Here is an 18,147-nt window from a genome sequence, read left to right as displayed (position 1 = left end):
AACTGGATTCAACTCATGGATACTCTATGTGCATTTACTGAGAGAGAGATTATTGACAACATCAACTGGAATTATTTAGGGGAACAACGTAAACAAGTCACCAAAATCACTTTTCTGACTTGTCAGTAATACTATGAAATGGTGGGGAAAACCTTGCTTCCATATTCCCTGATGGTTTATGACCTTTTTGAATAAAAAAAGCTCAATTTCAGCTGTACAAATCATCTCCATTCATCTTAGTAGGCCCCAAATCCATTATTATTATCTGTGTAAAAAAAAGGGAGTTTTTAAAAATGTCTGCTTTTCAGAAAAGAAGAAAAATGAGTAGCCATTTTGCTCTATCCTGCCTAATCTCAGCACACATATAACTTAATTCAGCATGGATCCACAGTACATTCCAGACCCATCAAGACAACTTTGCTCATAATGTGATTTTCAGTGTTTGTGAGAATAGGTTATTGGTTAAACAGATGGGGGAAGAAGGGAGCGGGGAGAGCTTTTGAAGTTATGAGATCATAGAAAATTTATTCTGATGGTCGAATCAAGGGACTTGAAAACTGGTGATAAAAAAAAGGATTTTGCAATTTCTCATGTCTAGTTAAATTTGTATCTACTCAGGGCATTGCCCTTATACCGCAGCTGAAAAACCTGTAAGACATCCAAGGTTATACTGCAGCAGGGCACCTTCCCTGGCTTCTAATAAATTTAAACTAAGAGAGCCCTGAGTTATTGAGACTAAAGCTGAAATAGTCTTCTGTCTGACAGGCTAAGGAAAAGCAAATGATCCTGCCTGAAAGGATGTATTTTGCTGAATGGGCACTCTGGACTCACTCTGCTAAAATATACTTAAAGTGATGTCGAGACAAATATCCTTATTTGTGTTTGCAATTATAATTTATGCTCAGTGTATAGCAACAGATAGCACAGAAAAAAAATGAACTTTAAAATGTGAGGCAGTCAGAAACACCAGAGGATAACTAAAAGGTTCCAGTCAGTTAGTAAGCAGATACAAAGAAAGAAATTTCTCTGGTTTTGACTCAGCCAGGTGGAAATAGTGATTTACTGGGGCTGTCCAAGGTCCTTGCATATGAAAGCCTTTTCAGGGGTCAGCCCCAGCTCTGTGTCCTGGCAAAGGCCAAGCTCCCAGAGCAGGGGACAAGGACATCACCCCCTGTCCCCAAGATGCCTCTGTTTCAGCTCTCCCCCTGCCTGGCTGCCCCCAGAACCCTCAGTTCTCTGACCCTGTAAGATGTCCTTTCTGCCTCAAAAGCTGCAGGGACAAATAAATTGCCTGCCCTCTCATTCCAAGGATTTCTCTTCCTCCCCTAGCTCATGGGACATAATTTGCATCATTCTGCATCTGCAGGAATTCTCATTAAAACTTCTGGGCCACTGTCCTTGTGATTATCCTGCTTTTCTAAAATTGAGGGCACACTTATAGGAAATTACAGACTCTTCATGACTTTCTCAAAGTAATAGATACATATACATAAATAAAACTCCCTCAATTTCTTAGAGAATTTTCAAATGGTTATGATTCTGCTTGCTTGCCCCCAAATAGAAGCAAAATACCTCCCTTTTTTTCACAAGTTCAGCCTGTTGTTGCCATGACTGTTATCTAGAAACAGAGATATTGAAAAGCTATTTGTGTTTTTGAAAGTGCTGGTATACGCCAATAAATCTGCATGTCAAAAGGAACAAGAAAGGGGCTCTGTAAGAGCTATAAAAGTTTAGTATCCAAATACTGCTGGAGATATATGAATAACTAAATGTGGAGATACATTATCTCCATTTCATCACTTCAACAATTTCGATGTCAACTATTTCACCCCACTTGAAAAGCCAGACTCGCAAATTTATGTGGCCTCCCAAATCACCTATCCCACTGAACAGCACCATGGACATGTCTTGCAGCATGGGGATGTATCTTATCCCAAAACCTCAGATAAAACTCCTGCTTCTGTCAAAGGGGGTCACACTTCTCTCAAGCTAAGGGGTTGGAGGTTTTTTAGACAAATAATTCTCTCTTGCAACCACAGCTTCACTAGGCTGCACTAACAGTAAAATAACAATAATAATGATAAAATTCAGCAAGGCATAAAAACTTGTAGAACAGTAATAGTGGTGCTTCTGCCATTTTTATGAGGCTCTAATGTGGTTGCCTCACACAGAAGCAGATTATGGTCTCGTAAAGCAGCACAACGGATCTATGGGGTAATGACTTTAGTAGGTACAGCAGCAGCTTTACTACAGCTCCCCTCTTGACAAACTGTGATGTAGGGTGGGAAGTATAAATATAAAATCAATCTAAATTTTATTTGATTGTGATTTCCACCTTATCAGGACAGAAAGAGATCGCAGGAGAGCACGAAGTAGCAAGGACAAATGCAAAAGCCTGACCTATAATAAAAGACAAGCTAACACTCTCAGCTGCCTCGCTGCAAAAGTATTACAGCAGATGCACTGAACACTAAAAGTATTTACAAAATTCATACAAAGTAACAGCTTTAAAAGCAAGTCATCAGCTGTACAATAGGAAAGAGTAAAAAAGGCAGAATTAAGTAGATGGAGGCACTCCTCCAGAAGCTGTCATTTAAATCACATCAGCTTGCTTCATTTCTCTGTATGGAAGAATATCAAAACCATACCTTTGAAAGGACTACATCATGCATTTTATGCCAGCCCAGAAAAAAGGTAAAATAACAATTTTGCTTGATTGTATATTTTTTCTATTCTGTGTACAAAGGAATAATTACACATATTTCATTTTATGTGTTCATACAAAATGGATACTAACAGAATAAGACTCAATATACCATCTATTTACAATAAAAACACTTATAGACAAGCTAGAGTGGCTGTATGTATTTACCAAGGGCCTGATCCAATGTTCAAAAAGTCTACTGAATGCCTTTTTGCATCAGCTACCAATATAACAACATAATATTGTCTCTATTTCTTTGTGTCATTTTGAATTTAAAGATCAGACAAGGACATGTTTTTATTTAAGTAGTTGTACAGTAGGTAGCAGCATGAAATTCAGGTCTGCAATTGCAGTGCCTCATTTCTAAACACCACTGTGCTTCTAAATAAAACCTGAATATCTCTCATCATCCATGATAGGACTGTGAAAATCGAAGCTACACCCAATTTTCTTTTTTAAACTTCTCATTGGACTTACAGTTGTATTTAGAGCAGTTTGGAGAGATTGTAACAGAAAAGTTGCTATTGTGCCATACTTCACTAGGAATGCAATTTTTGACAGAGACTTATGATGTCCAGTCTGGAGGTATGTGAATATCCTTGCAAATTCAACCCTACCTGGTTCCACTTAAATGCTGCTTGGAATTTTGGACTCTCCTGCTGCTTCCAAAAACCATTTCCTTCAAGCACCTCCCACGCCTGTATGGCAAGCCCTCACACAAGCTGTAATCAAAACTCCTCTCACTCCTCCACACTGCTAAATTACTGCTTGTGTTCCAGAATTAAGACCTTTAGGCTTAAGACCTACAAGGTGTTAATTCTAAAAGCACAAAGTTATTAGTGCTTTTACATCCACAAGTAACAACTTTTCACAATTGTCTCCTCATACTGCCTGATTCTGTCTTCAGCCGCAGGTTTGTTTTTTAATAGCAGCATGAAATTTGTCTAATAAATTAATTGAAGCAGCGACCCAACAAGTGCTTTAGATTACAGATGTTTGCAAACTCTAACTCCAAAACTGTGACTCACAGACAGAGGAATATCAGAGGGAACATTTCAGACATTTTGAGGGTTTTATACTGAGCAGAGTAATATCAGAAACAATGTTTCTGGTGAGACTGGGGTAAAAAAAGACTCCTTGGTTGAGAGTGTAACAGCTGTACATGCAGAAGGCCTGGTAGAACATTGCAAAATGTACCACAAGGGCCAAACATGCAGGATGTTAAAATGCACAAGTCCTCAAGAATCAGAGATGTAAATAAAGAGATCTGCTAGCAAATAGAAATCCAGTTCAATATATATGCCATAAATGAATAAAAGAGTACTCAAAGATCCTTGAGTTTTAGCTGCTGGATTGTCTCTGCCTTTCAACCCCTCCTTACAGTTTCCTTCTGCTTTACATAATCAGAATTTAGGCTGTGTGGCCTGGGCAGCACTATGTTATTGCTGTGGTCTGCAGCAACCAAGCAGCTGTCTAGCAGCAGGATAAACTGTCACAAAAGCAAAGTTATCCCACTTTTATGTAAATTCCATCTTTGACCTGCATGCAGCTGACGGTGCATATTTTATTGTGTTCACTAGGTTTTCATTAGACCCCTTGTCATTTGCTGAAAGGTTTTTTAACTTCATTTAAATCTCCTTGTGCCTCAGAAATGCCAATAAATGTCATTGTTATCATCAGTTTTGTCCTGGGTTGACTTTTCTGAGTTTTCTGTCTCTGGATTTGATTAAAATTGGGAAATAAATAGTGAATAACATATTGATTGCAGGCTGGGAAAGGTTGCAGATAATTTATTATCTGTGAGCATGATACCAAGGTTTTTTCTACCAGAATCTTCAGACTAACAAAATTCATTCTGATGGGAAAGTGGGGTTTATAGCTATTCTTTAGTGCAAAGTTGTTTTTCAAGTCTTTGCTTGGTCATCTATAGACCATAAATCAAGCTAAGATCAATGGTAGTTACCTCATACTGTTGGTTTAGCAGACCTTAAAAAGGAAGCTATTAGAGATTATTAAACCTGAAATCAAAATGCCTTGCTTACAGGGGAAACAAGAGAGAACAAACAATCAAGAAAAAAAGAAAGAAATCAACAGACGTTGCCTGTGAACATTAATCTAAACCATAATTCACTGTATTAGAAGTAATTTCATTATATTGCTTTATCCACCTCAGTGAAGAGTAATTATTTGGAACTATATGTCCTAAACTGACATTTTTACATTCTCCAATACTGCATGACTAGCCAAGAGAATGAAAACTTAACTCACCAGCATATGCTTCTGCACTTTTCATCATACCAATGAACCCTCGAGAATGTTCCTGCTTTCAAATCTTTCCATGACTGGGAAAATCTGAGCGTAACAATGGCGATGATTTAGGGCAAGCAGAACGAGACAAAACCAGATAAGACATCAATCAGGTTCTTCAGCCTTTCCTGTTTACCTCTCAAAAACTACCTGATCTAATGCCCATTTAGTCTAGAGAAGCTCATTTGCAATTTCAATTGTAATTACAGTCAGAGCCTTTGCCTCTGACTGCTGTCACAAGAGGAGACTGCTGGTATTACAGCAAACTGAATTAATAATCAGAAAACATATTAATGTGTCTGCTGGGCTGAAGAATCACTGTTATGTTTTATTCCCCTGAAATACCAACAGCGCTGATCTTTATCAAGGACAGCTCAGGTAAGAAACTGTTCTACCACACACCAGGAAAGAATTCCAGAAAGTCCAGAATGCAGGAAAACCTATAAGGAGCACTACCAGGAACAGAGCTCTGGGTGGAAACTGGACTCCAACAACTAGCCCTGTCCTCACCTTTGGCCTCCCAGAATCACAGTCACTCTTCTGTGTCTCAAGAGGACTTACAGATTAGATGCCAATGAATGCCACTAGTGCTAACTCCCAGTAGCACAGGAGAAATGCATTCCACTATTCCAGAACCATCTGGGACACCCCATTTCCATCATCTCTTAATCCCCGACAATCTGCACATTCTCACTCCACTGAAGGTAAGGAAAAGTCACAATCCACCTGTTGATACCCAAAATTTTGCATCAGATGGGATCATTTGCTAAGCAGGTTAAAACTGGTTTTGTGATTACTGCAGCAGCAAATTCAAAAGACCCTGAATTATCCCAGCAGTTCCCTAGATTGAACAGACCTGGCTCCCTGTACGGCAAGGGCAGAGCAGCAGCAATACAGAGGCAACCAACATTTTAAAGAGCACCACTTCAGGCATGAGTCCTAAGGTAGTAGCAATACAGGAATAAATACAGTGTACATGAATAATTCCATTTAAAAGACATAAATGAACATTGCTCAGCAATACTTATATTGTGTGCGATATCCATTCAATAACAGCTAATGCACACACATGTCTGTAGGTTCAAATCAGATTTTCCATGCATGTCCACAGCCAGGAAAGCTGCCACTCTAAAGTGGAACTGCCAGTCAAACAATGTATTAACAGATGATTATTATTAATACAACATAAACCATTCTGGTTGTATTGAAAAGCCAGAATTCAGTACCTCCAGAGCATTTAGGACAAAAACAATTAAGTGGTACAACATGAGAGGATTAAACCTAATATTATCTTCTGGGCATTTTTAAAGAATAAACTTGTTTTCAACCACAGTCTTAGTGAGCAGTTGGAGGACAGTTACCATTTATTACAGGAAAGGACTCCTGTAAAAAAGTATGAGCCAGAACTGTCTCAAAAATAACAGAGATAGAAATGAACTGTCTAGAGACAAGATGCCTCGTGTAAAGTATTGAGCTACACACAGTTTGTCCTGTGTTTTATTCATTTGTAATATAAGGGGGTCATGGTGCATTTACTGAGGGCCCAGATGACTGTATTGCTCTTGAGCTATTGCTTTCTTACTAATGTGAAAACAGAAATATGAAGCATGCAGGAAAAATAGCCCAGGTTTGAAGGTGACCAAAACGGCAAACAGAGCAGAGAACTATACCTGTGTTTCCATTTCAAGCTGCACCCTGGCATTAGCCTGTAAACCTCAGTTTCCAGCCACATTCCCTCTGTATCCAGAGACCTCTTCCACCAGCAGGCTCCTAACGGTGTTGATGTTACAGCAGAAACAGACTCTTACCTCATTTGAAGTCCTATGAGGAGACATCCTAAAAAAATAATTAAAAGACAAGCATTACTGAAGTTATTCTGGTTCTTGCCCCAGATTATTCAGACAGTGCCAATGACCCAAGCAACAATAGACTACTCATTGTCAGTTGCAATAAATGCAGAAAGATAGACTCTGGAGAGTTATTTTGCATAAAAAACGTATCTAATGCTGCTTCTTCCAATATTTTTAGCTAAAGTAGAAATGGATTTTCAAGAATTTATAAGAAATTTCAGCTACACAGATTCCACTGAAACAAATGGGACTTTTGCTCCTAGTTGATTTTCACTCTCCTCACTAAGATATTATTTTCACCCTGTTTGTACCTCGATTACAAATATCTGCAGCATTTCCCAATGTACAATTAGACTTGGCAGCTTCCTACACTGCCCAAACATTACTACAATCTGGAAACTTGGAAAGATTAAGTCCAGATGCACCAATTTCATGCCCTGCACACTAAGCTGCCCTCAAGCATTTGTACATGGGGGAAGAAAATATCTATGAGAATGAAACCCCCCTGATACAGGAAATACACCTGGCTCATAAAAACACAGAGCATGATCAACAGAACTTCGTTTCCATGTTCTAACCCATATCTTGAACTGCTGCAAATTAGTGTAAGGCATCTAATTGAAAAGATAAGCAAAGAAAAATCTTCGAATAAAGACTTTTTTTACATTACTACTATTCTCTTTCCACTGCAGCTTCTTTTCATTGTTGTGTTTCAGGCAATGACAAAGCCTTTCACCTCAAAAACAATCAATAGGATGTTTGAAATGGTGTGGGGGGCAGAGAGATGATCCTATACAATTTTTTCTCTGATTTCCCAAGTCACCCACTTACCAGTGATTCCATGACACCCCAGATGCACACTGTGCAGCATCTGTGTTTTAAACTGCAACACTGCATCACTCCAAACCTGGACTAGAATGCTCCCTGCACTCAGGATTCTGTGCTAATGCCTGCTGCTGACACCGAGGCAATGCCCAATCAACTGTCTGAGCAAAGTGTTGGCAGACCCCAGAGAGGCTTCTCTGCCCCTGCCGTGATGAGAGGGCAAAGGGAGAAGGAACAGAGTCCATTAACAACTTGAGAGGGATGTCAAGGGATTAAATATTGTTCTGAGTTTAGGATGAGATGTGGAATGACTCACAACTCCTGCTGATCCACTGGGAAGAGAGGAGCTGGATGCAGAGATAGTGAGGAAGAGGCTGCACAGGGAAGGTGAGCAAAGGATGCTGCAGAGAGAGCAGAATTCAGCCCCAACTTTTAATTACAACCCCTGTTGAGAAGAAATATGTGGCTGTGTTCTCTCACACAAAGTCTCTCCTGAGGCCCTTGAAGGGTGCAATTTACACCCTTGCAGTTCTCCCTGAGCCCGGAATCAGGGAAGGAGCTGATCAGGGTTATCTGTTTCCCTTGGTTTTCCCTTTGCCCGTTGCCAGTGGAAATACCCAGCCCATGGAAGGGTAGCCTGCCCTGTAAGCAAAAGCAGAATCTGCACAAAGCCATAATTTAGTTCCTTGTGACCAGCTGAAGCTTGAAGTTCAGCTCAAAAAGGGGATATGGAAAGCCCCTCATCAGGAAGGTGTTTTCTAAAGCCCAGGTGTGACAGTGAGCAAAACAACTTTCCTTACACACTTTATTAAACATCTGGTTCTTAGCCCTTCTCTGCCATCCAGACCCCTGTGTTTTTCATTGCTCATTTCACTGAAATACCTTATTTTTTTTAGATAAGTCATAGTTCAGAAAACCCTTATACAACTCTGAGCACTGTAAACTTTGGTGAAATGAATGCAGCTCATTACTCAAGCAGAGAACAATGCATCATTCCTGCACTGTTTTAGTGGATGTCACAGAGTGTAACAAAAGAAATGTTTAATTACACTGCCACTAGGTCTTACTGAGACCCCCACCATCCTCCTCATCCCAGTACAATAGCAATAATCAAGCTAATCAGGAAGCTGGTGTTTATAAATCAATTAATACATCAATTAATGTACTGCTTAATGTGCTGCCTAGAGCAGCTATTACTGGCAGTAGATGTCAGCTAATTGCTTCCTTCCTACTCCACTGGCTCAGTGGGAATCTCTTGGCAAAAGGCAAAAATGTTCATTTCACTGATACTGAGAAAGATGCTGGACCTTTGCATTTGTGGCTTGTAACAACGTGGGTTACAAGCCTCTCTGTTCCACTGCCTGAAGAAAAAACCTTCCTCCCTGACATCCTACCAGAAGCAGAGGGCGAAACACTTTGTTTTGCAACATAAGATATGTAATCAAGGACATTGCATTCCACTGCATCACACCCAGCCCCTTCTCCCCTTGATCCTGCCATCAAGGCCTGCAGAAGGATCTCATAAATCACAGTACCAGCCTAAAAATTGATGCTGTGGGATGTATGTGACACATCAGCAGGGACCCTACACCTTCCGAAAGCTGTTAAATGAGTATTTTGTGAAGTAGCTGTGAATAATTGCAACCTGTTTTCCCTGAACACAGCAGCACAGCACAAATCAGAAATTAGCTTCAGAGGTGTAGGCACAGAAGTCACAAAGAATTTGATGTCACAGTGAGGCAAAGGACATCGTGGACTCCTCTCCATCAGGCTCCTGCTTTAGCCCTGATGCTTTTCCTGAGATTCACTTCCTTTAAAAGTCACCACATAAAACACAGACTTGCCAATCAAGAGCAACTTGATTGCTACTGAAACTCAACAATGTTCCTTGGAGAAGTCTGTAGCTAGTATAACATGTGGCCTTGCCTTTTTCCCTCTGGTGCAAAGGGCAACAATAACCTGTAGTTTTAAGCAAAATGGTATCAGGTTTTGCACAATACATTTTTCACACCAAAAACACTGGGTTTTTTGAAGGTTTATGGCTGGTTTTGGGGGATGTTTGTGTGGTTTTGTTTGTTTTTGTTTTCTTTTGGTTTTATCTCTCCATGCAAACAAAGAAAGTAAACAGTACTGGATAAAAATAGATTCCTTGAGTTCAAATCTCCATCTTGCTTTCATTTTTCCTCTACTGCCTTCCCTCTCTGAAGTGTGAAGACCCCATCTTAACTTTCATTATTGCTAGAAAACGGATAAATAAGAAAATTTTCTCTGATGAGAGGTTATTATAGACTAGCAATCAAGTTCTAATTCTACTTAGCTGCATAATTGTTGTAGTTAAATTGTATTACTTTGAGCGCATGACATATCAATTCATTGGCTTTCTATACAATTAGACTGCAATAAATCAAAGTAATTTGCTGCTATATTACATGCAGACACTTATATGAGATCTCGTTATCCTCAATCTGCTACAAAAGGTTTTGTACCTTTGTGCACACAAAAAAAAACCCCCCGAAATTTGTCTAATTTTAAATTCTGAGACACCTGAGGTTTTTGCACAAACTTTAAAAGAGTTTATGTCTTTAGAGATAAAATAAAATAATAAAACCCAACAAGTCAGAGGCAAACATAAAGCAGAGTTGCAATGATATATTAATACTGAATATTCTCCACAGAGAACAAAAACACAAAAAACCCTCAAAACCCCCCAAGCCAGCAAATGCAAAGCAGATAGTGAAGTAAAACAAATCAGAAACTGCTCAGGTGTGGGGAAACTGACTCCAGCCGTCATCACATAAGGTACTAACATTGAATATCTTTATAAATAGGGCAACAAATAAGATAAATACACACCACAATGTACTAGAAAAGAAATGGGGAAAGGAGATATTCTGGAGCTGTGAAATGGGTGGAACACGATCTTCTGGAGCATAACAGCATAAATGACCAGAAATCTTCTTCTCCTCTGTGAACTTTTGCTTAATGGACTTCATGGAATAGAATTTGCCAAGTCTGGAGGTGTCACTGATAGTCAAATACTGCAAAGACTTATTGGCAGAGATTCTGGCATGATTCAGTGTTTGCCTCTGAACTAAGATATAGGAGGCACATTTCTGGACAGGAATGTGAAATAGTGCTGGCAAGGTAATGCTGAAGGAGAGCTAACAGAGGAGAAAAGGAATTTCCAAATGAAATTTTTAGGATATGAAGTTTGAAAAGGACAGGAAAATAAAATAAAAGACAAAGAAAACTAGATCCAGCAAATGCTGAAAGAGACAACAATAATCAAGATTATGGAAAGAACAAAAAGAAACAAAAAATTGCCACACTTAGCATGACTTTGGGCACCTCTTAGTATGCCTGCCAGGAAGAGAAATGAAGGGAACAGCAGCATACATTTTGCCACTCTGGAGTTAAAATTGACACATAAGGCAAACACAGAATTATTCAAACAGATTTTGATCTTAAAAATACTAGTGACTGCTCTTAATTTTATAAATAACAAAGTAGTGAGAGATAGGGTATGCAGCAAGAAAGCAGACTGATTTCTGTGCTCCACTGAGGAAGCCTCTCAGTACTAAGGACAAGAGAAGAATTCACCAGACTGAAAATGGATGTGCCAGTCCCATATAGGAAAGATTTTCAGAGTCATGGACCATTTCAGTGCCTCCTTTGAGGAGAAGCTGAGGTTACACTTTCTTATCAAGCAGATAAAGTACCATTCTCCTCCCTGAACTAATAAATTATTTCTGAACAGCTCCAGATCTTGCTTCAAATCTACCACATCCTTCTTACCAAGCAGCTCCAAATCCATCAAAAGTTTCCACTAAAATGTGAAACCAGAAGAGAAGTTTGTTGGTAGAACGCAGAAGACAGAAAGAAAAGAGCTACAGACTGAACTATCCATCAGCAAGGACCTGTTGACATGTTTCTATAAATGACTACTCAGACATGAGTGAAAAAATATTTCCTCTGGTAAAATGGATCAAGATAATTACCCATGGTTACAAGATTGCAATATTGCAAGGGAAAAATAACAAGAAACCCTCAAACAAAACAAAACAAAACAAAACACTACAATAATAACATGTATTAACACTATCCAGAAGACCCACGGGGAGTTAAAACCCCTTTTATTGATACAGTTTGTTCAGTATTCGATGATTTAAGCCTGTAGAGCATTGTATAAAAGGTAAGAATAAATGACTTGGTTACTCTCCCTATGACACTACTCTTTTCCCCATCAGTGCTTAGCTTTGCCTAAATATTGTCTATACAAAATAAGGTGTTTTTTTCTCCCACTCTCTCCTCTTGCACAGGTAATTACAGACATGCTCTTCTAAGGTATCATCATCCTCTCCTACGAAACATCCATTTAGTGTGTTTAAATCACTAAATACTCACTGTTAAAATTATTGCCACTGAAAAAAACAAAAGACCTATTTTTTGTTCTATTCACTCTCATTACTTTTAATTCTCTAAGTGTTTCTTCATATGGAGAAAGATACAAATGGGAGTTCTCTCTGTACTTTTGATTATCTGCTGTTGTAACAAGTGCTCTGGGGATGTAAATTAAAGACTTTGTAATGCCTCGTGTCCCTGACCAAGGTCATTAACCCAGCAGAGCACACATTACATTCTGTGTCTCACAACTGGAAAAGCTTTGTTCACACAACTTTCACTCATTCTCATTTGTTTAACCTTCTGCCATGCAGACACACCATGACAGACTGAGCATGTATGGACCTCATGAAGTCCAGCAAGGCCAAGGGTAAATTCTGTCCCTGGGTCAGGGCAATCCCAAGCAGAAATACAGCCGGGGCAGAGCAAGGATTGAGAGCAGCCCTGAGGAGGACTTGGGGTTCTGGATTGACAAGCAGCTCAGCACACCTGACAATGTGCCAGCTCTATCCTGGGCTGCAGGATGAGGGAGGGGATTCTCCTCCTCTTCTCCACACTGGTGAAACCCACCTGAAGTGCTGCATCCAGCCCTGGGGTCCCCAGCACAAGGAGGATGTGGATCTGCTGGAGTGAGGGAGCTGGAGAGGGACTTTTTTCCAAGGGCAAGGTGATCACGACAACTCTATTTTGTGAAGTTTAAACCAAAACCCTTAAAGTCTCCTTGAACAGAGCTGCCTTTGACATCTTAACACAATCTCTGCTGTTAAGCCTCCTAGCTGATTTCCTATGCAATAGGTGCAAGATTTTTATGCAATTCCTGGCTTGTTTCCCACTATATATAAATGACAGCATATCTCAAGTGCTATGTCTGCACCGTGTAAGCCACAAAGTGTTTTTCAAGTAATCATGAAATCTAAAGTGGGTTGCTTACCATGACTGAGTAATGTATTCCAGAGATAGAAGTGCTTTTGTATATATAACATTATTATTTTCTCTTTGATCTCAGCTATCGCATTTAGAAGTATCCTAATCCTGGAGTTTTATAGCTCCTCTTGAAAGTTTATCAAACAAAGCTTTCATGAAACATAGACATATACTTGGGAATACCACTATTCTGATTTCTTCCTTTTGGTAATCATGAGCCTCCTTCTCTCCCTGATATTTTTGATCAAAGGTCACATCTCTTAACTGTGCCTCAGACAGTCCATTTTGAAAATAGGCACTGTCTCAAACTGTTGTGAATTTTGCAGTTTATTCAAGGTAGTTAGCCAACAGGAATGGAAAAAAAAAACATCCCAGACAATATTATACATACTGCAATAAATTATGTGCTTCTATAGAAAACAAGATATTTGCAAGTTTCAAAATGAAATCGGCTCCAACAAAAGCAGATTAATTGTTTTTAATGAACAAAGACAGTGTCAAAAACATGGTAAATTCAGAGTGGCAGAATCCATATTTCAAACTTTTCTCTCTACTTCTTTTTTTTAATGATAATGAGTTGATTGACATCCTCCCCAGAGGGGCAGACTTCTGAACACTGATAATATCACAAGCAGCTGAGCAGATTCTTTCACTAACTATTTGAAATTGCTGGGTATTGTAAGGTATTCCTCTGCTAGTGCTGACAGTAATGAATACCTAGTTTTGCACAGCTTCAACCACATGGGGGAATCACATTTTACTGTCTTCAATTTTCAGCTGGTAATCTCATACACCAGCATATTTAATACCCTCCTGATTCATACCAGAACACCCACTAATATCTTCTCAAGCACACATTTTCAAATCCTCGCACTTGAGACTTCACAGGTGGGGGGTAAATTGCAAGGATTTGCCTTCTAAAGGTTTATCAGAAGTACTGTTACCCCCTACCTGTGTGTCTCTCTGTCCCTGCCATATTACAGACCCAGAATTACAGGATCTACCATAAATCTTAATTTTCTGGGCTTCCTCATGGGAACAGATCTTGCATCTGGAATCGAACACGCAGCTCCCTGCAAGAAATGAACATCTTTGCCTTCCCACCACCGCCCTCTGCATGTGTGTCCCCAAAGAAACAAAACAATTAAACCTCACAATATCTTGGTGTTTAGCCACTCTGAAGTGTTCACTGCTGTTACCAATGAGCTGCCAATCCAGGCCTGGTGGCTTTCAGTGACATGAGAATCGTTCCATAACCTCCCCATAACTTTAGGCATTCCTTTGTCACAAAGAGCGGTAATGATGGCTTGTGTGGGCTCTAGGATCTAGATGACACTTTCAACTCCCCTAAAATCACCTTCAAAGGAGTCATGAGGTCTTATCCATTTCTCCAGATCTGTTTTGACAGCACTAATAGCTGATTGCTGCTCTAAATATCTGGATAACATGTCATAACTTTGTTAGAACATCTGTTATTAATTTACATTGGTAAACAGCCAGCAGGAGCTGTTTTGTTTTTTTTTTTTTACCCAGCAGTTCTTGCTGTGTGGATGCTTTGGAAAAATGATGCAAACACTGTTCACCTGGTGCATATTTAGGCCCTTTCCAGTGACTGAACTGAGAGTCTGCAAAGCATCTAATACGAGAGGACAGCTCTGCTCCTTTAATTGCAGTCAACGCGTGAAGCACATTATCTGTGGAAGCAGATGGGTTCTGACAATACTTTTTCAAACCCTGCTGAAACGCAACGCTAGTCAACACGAGTGAGGTTGTGATCATTCAGCTATCGGAATGATCTGACTCGTTCAACTCTCTCTTTTGCAGCGCAGTCTTGATCTGATGTTAGCTGGGTTTGAAATAATTTTTTATTGTCACTCAAGACTCCACAGCCCTGGAAGTTATGAAAGATATATCAGAAGCTTCTGATGTGCTTTTGGCCTTTGATTTCCACACAGGCTTATAAAAACATTTGCAAATGGTGCCTCTTGGGAATGTAACACTCGGACTGAATTTTATTTAGAAGCATCTAAATGCTTTCCTTCAACAACTGAACAGAGAAGCAAACACAACAAAGGGTTTGTCTTCTTTGTGATCATCTTCACAGCTCAGCCCCAAGTTCTGCTACCCTGCTTGTCCAAACTCTGCACAAATCAGTTCAATTCTAGATTCTTGAACTCAACCAATCAATTGCCACCAAACTAAAACTGAGTTGTCTCAAATACTTTACTCCAGGGACAGTTATTTACATTTCATTATGGATAAGACTGTGCTGTTTTGGTTCTCCTCACCAGGTGTAGTCCTCCAATACTATATCACAGTATCCCCTGAATCCTAAAACCTATCTTTCCTGCTGTGTTCCAAAGCATGCAGTTGCAGACCTTTGGCTCTCATGCTACAAAAAACCCAAATAAACTTAATTTACAGTCTTCTTTAACAGTATTTCAGACGTTTTGAATTAGGCAAGAAGCCACACACATACAAATAACCCTGTTTAAGGTGCAACTCTGGGACCCAGGAGAGGTCTGGATCAACTTCTAAGCAGTGCTGAGACACTTTCCTTCCAGAGCAATTCCACATTTTTCTCTTCAGAGGCATCATTACTGCATTGCTGGCTTTTGAACTCATGTTGCCATAGCAAACATTGTGCATTGTCTCGTTATTATTTATGCTTTGAAGGCTTCTGCAGGCAATTATTTCAAAACTAAAGTATTTGCATTCTTGAGACTGAAACGATGCTGTGGATCTTTGAATTAATAACCCAGGGTGTGTCAGCTAAATCAGCCCTTGCATTTGAGCACTGTAGGGTTATGTAGCTTGCCTGGGATGCTGCTGTTGGCAAGATATTGGAAAGTCATTCCTAGGCGAGAGAGGTGATGGGAGCTGGGGCCTCACAGGCCACTTTTGACAAAGAACATGGCAGGAGATTTTGTCACTTCTGAGTGATGGCAGGAAACCTTGGAATAGTGAACTTCTCAGCTGGTAAAAAGAACCAAAACACAAACCAAAAGTATCCAGTTCAGCATGCAGGCAAGCCAACCCTCCTTAACTCAGCAAGAGTCAATGAATTTAACAGGAGGTTAACTGCCCAGTCAAGTGTATTACCATGTGCTGAATAAACTGTGACCAGTGAAAAGTTTCTCGGAAGCTAATAAAACTGCACATATTTTAATAGCAGCAAACAGAAGGGGAGAAAATGGGCTGCATTTTAAGATTTCCTAATGTTCTAACTTGTACTGTCTAGAAAATGACCACATTACCTTGTAGAGAGCCTCAGGATCTGCCAATTCTTTGTAACAAAAAGCACGGAAATGTGCAAACATCAAGTATTTTCACCATCAGTGTGCTCCCCTCCCCTAAACAGCTCTAATACTAATAATTTTTCCTCATAAATCAAAGTACAAACCCTATTTTTATGACTTGATATGGCTTAGAAGATACTGTGATATTCGAGAACATCTTACATTTTATCTTAAGTTGTTCAGCTGATGATCCTGGCTATTTCTGGAGGGATGTTTGTTATGCAGCTTTGGAAGTGACCCATAAGAATTTGTATGTCTATTAGGAGAAGACACGGTCAAATAAAATTGCATTGACAGCTACATACAAACACATTGCTTTGCCTAAGGATGGATGTATAAATGCCTGGGAGAGGTCCTTAGTTTCATATTTATTAAAATAATCTACATTCTTGAAGAATTCTTGGTAGGGGGAAAAAAAAGCAGCCACTTATAATCACTTATCTGATTTCTAACTATCTGATTATCTAATCTGAGTTAGATTTATTTTCTTATTGTATATAATTTCTTGTTAATACTGTAGTTTCAAATAAAGATACCCTTGCAGTAGAAACACTGTTGCTGAGAGTTTTGAAGTTCTGGAAAGTCTTGGATAGCACTGTGATTACCTGAGCAGCCATAGCAAAATGGACAAATTGAAGGCTGGTAGGTAACAGGAATAATCAAAGATGGACAAAATAAATAACTCCTTGGCACTGACAGATTATTTGTTTGCAAAAGAGAAAGCAAGGATATGGGGGGAAAATGCAATTTTAATAGAAGGTTAGTTGAGTGCACTGCAGCAAGGAATTTGAGTGCAATGCAAAATTGCATATTGTTTCGCTTGGCTTCCACATGCTTTCCTGCCATGCTAATGAGGAAAATGCCTTTAAAAGATCAACAAAGAAATATGAGTTTGTACCAGAGAATTAGATTTGGACGCAAGGTCATAAAATTTAGGTCACACAGTCCAGTGCACAGAGCAGTGCTGATAAATTCTGACGGAGGTGGTAATCAGTTAGGATGAAAGGAAAATGAAGAATTAAGGAAAACAACAGTTTTCACACGGCTGTAGTGCACTAAACAATTTCTATACTCAGATGCAATACCAATAGCTTGAAAGAAAAGGCAACCTGCAGTGTGATAGCCATTTAGGCAAATGCACTGAAAGCTGAAGGGCAATGTTCAGATCCCTTCTGTTTTAATAAATAACACTGGTGTGAAACCTAGGGAAAAGAAGATAACCAGATGAGATCTATACAGCTTAAAACAAAGAGCTCAGATATCAACTAAGCCACCATATTGCAGACTGTAGGGTTTCTGAATTTAGAGGCTGCTATTTACCAACGTCATGCCAGAGTCAAAAAAAGACTGCCAATTACCAGAAAATACATCTGAATTAAAATCCTGAGTAGAATCTGATACTATCCATGTCCTTCTAATATTTCCCTTATTTGTATGACTCTTCCTCCATCTCCTAGTCTTGCAGCCTGGGCCCTACAAACTTAAACACCATGTGTAATAGCAGTATGATGCAACACTGGCTAAAGCTGATGAAATTATTTTCTGCAAATAAGGATTCTGTGAAAGAGCAGACCCTCAACCAAAACAAATATTAAAACAGCACCTCATTTTCAGAAAGAACTAACCACATATTCAAGTCATCCTGCTCCTTTAAGGTAATTCTTGCCAAAAAAATCCTTGAGAATAATTGTTTCATCTTAGCAAATAAAGTGTATGTATGAAATTACTTTTTTCTTTTTTAAGTGATGTAACAAAGTGTTGAGTGCTCACCGTTGGCCTGCTGGCAGCGCATGCAAGCAGAGAGGCTGTGCTGAAGGCACAGGAGCAACACATTTGT

General features: G+C 39.4%; 1 long non-coding RNA gene across 2 annotated transcripts in view; it reads right to left on the bottom strand.

Annotated features, from left to right (window-relative positions):
- LOC146445520 (uncharacterized) overlaps positions 1-18,147 on the bottom strand; it is a 164,752-nt gene that overhangs the window by 68,065 nt on the left and 78,540 nt on the right. For both annotated transcript variants that reach the window (XR_014855226.1, XR_014855227.1), the window contains exon 2: positions 6,820-6,847. This is a non-coding gene — a long non-coding RNA (uncharacterized LOC146445520). The remainder of the gene's footprint in view (positions 1-6,819; positions 6,848-18,147) is intronic.

The sequence above is a fragment of the Lichenostomus cassidix genome, chromosome 1 (genome assembly GCF_008360975.1).
Source record: "Lichenostomus cassidix isolate B80296 chromosome 1, HeHo_3.0, whole genome shotgun sequence".
Taxonomy (NCBI): Eukaryota; Metazoa; Chordata; class Aves; order Passeriformes; family Meliphagidae; genus Lichenostomus; species Lichenostomus cassidix.
Note: the sequence above shows the minus strand (reverse complement) of the source record. Positions and strands in the feature narration are given on the sequence as shown.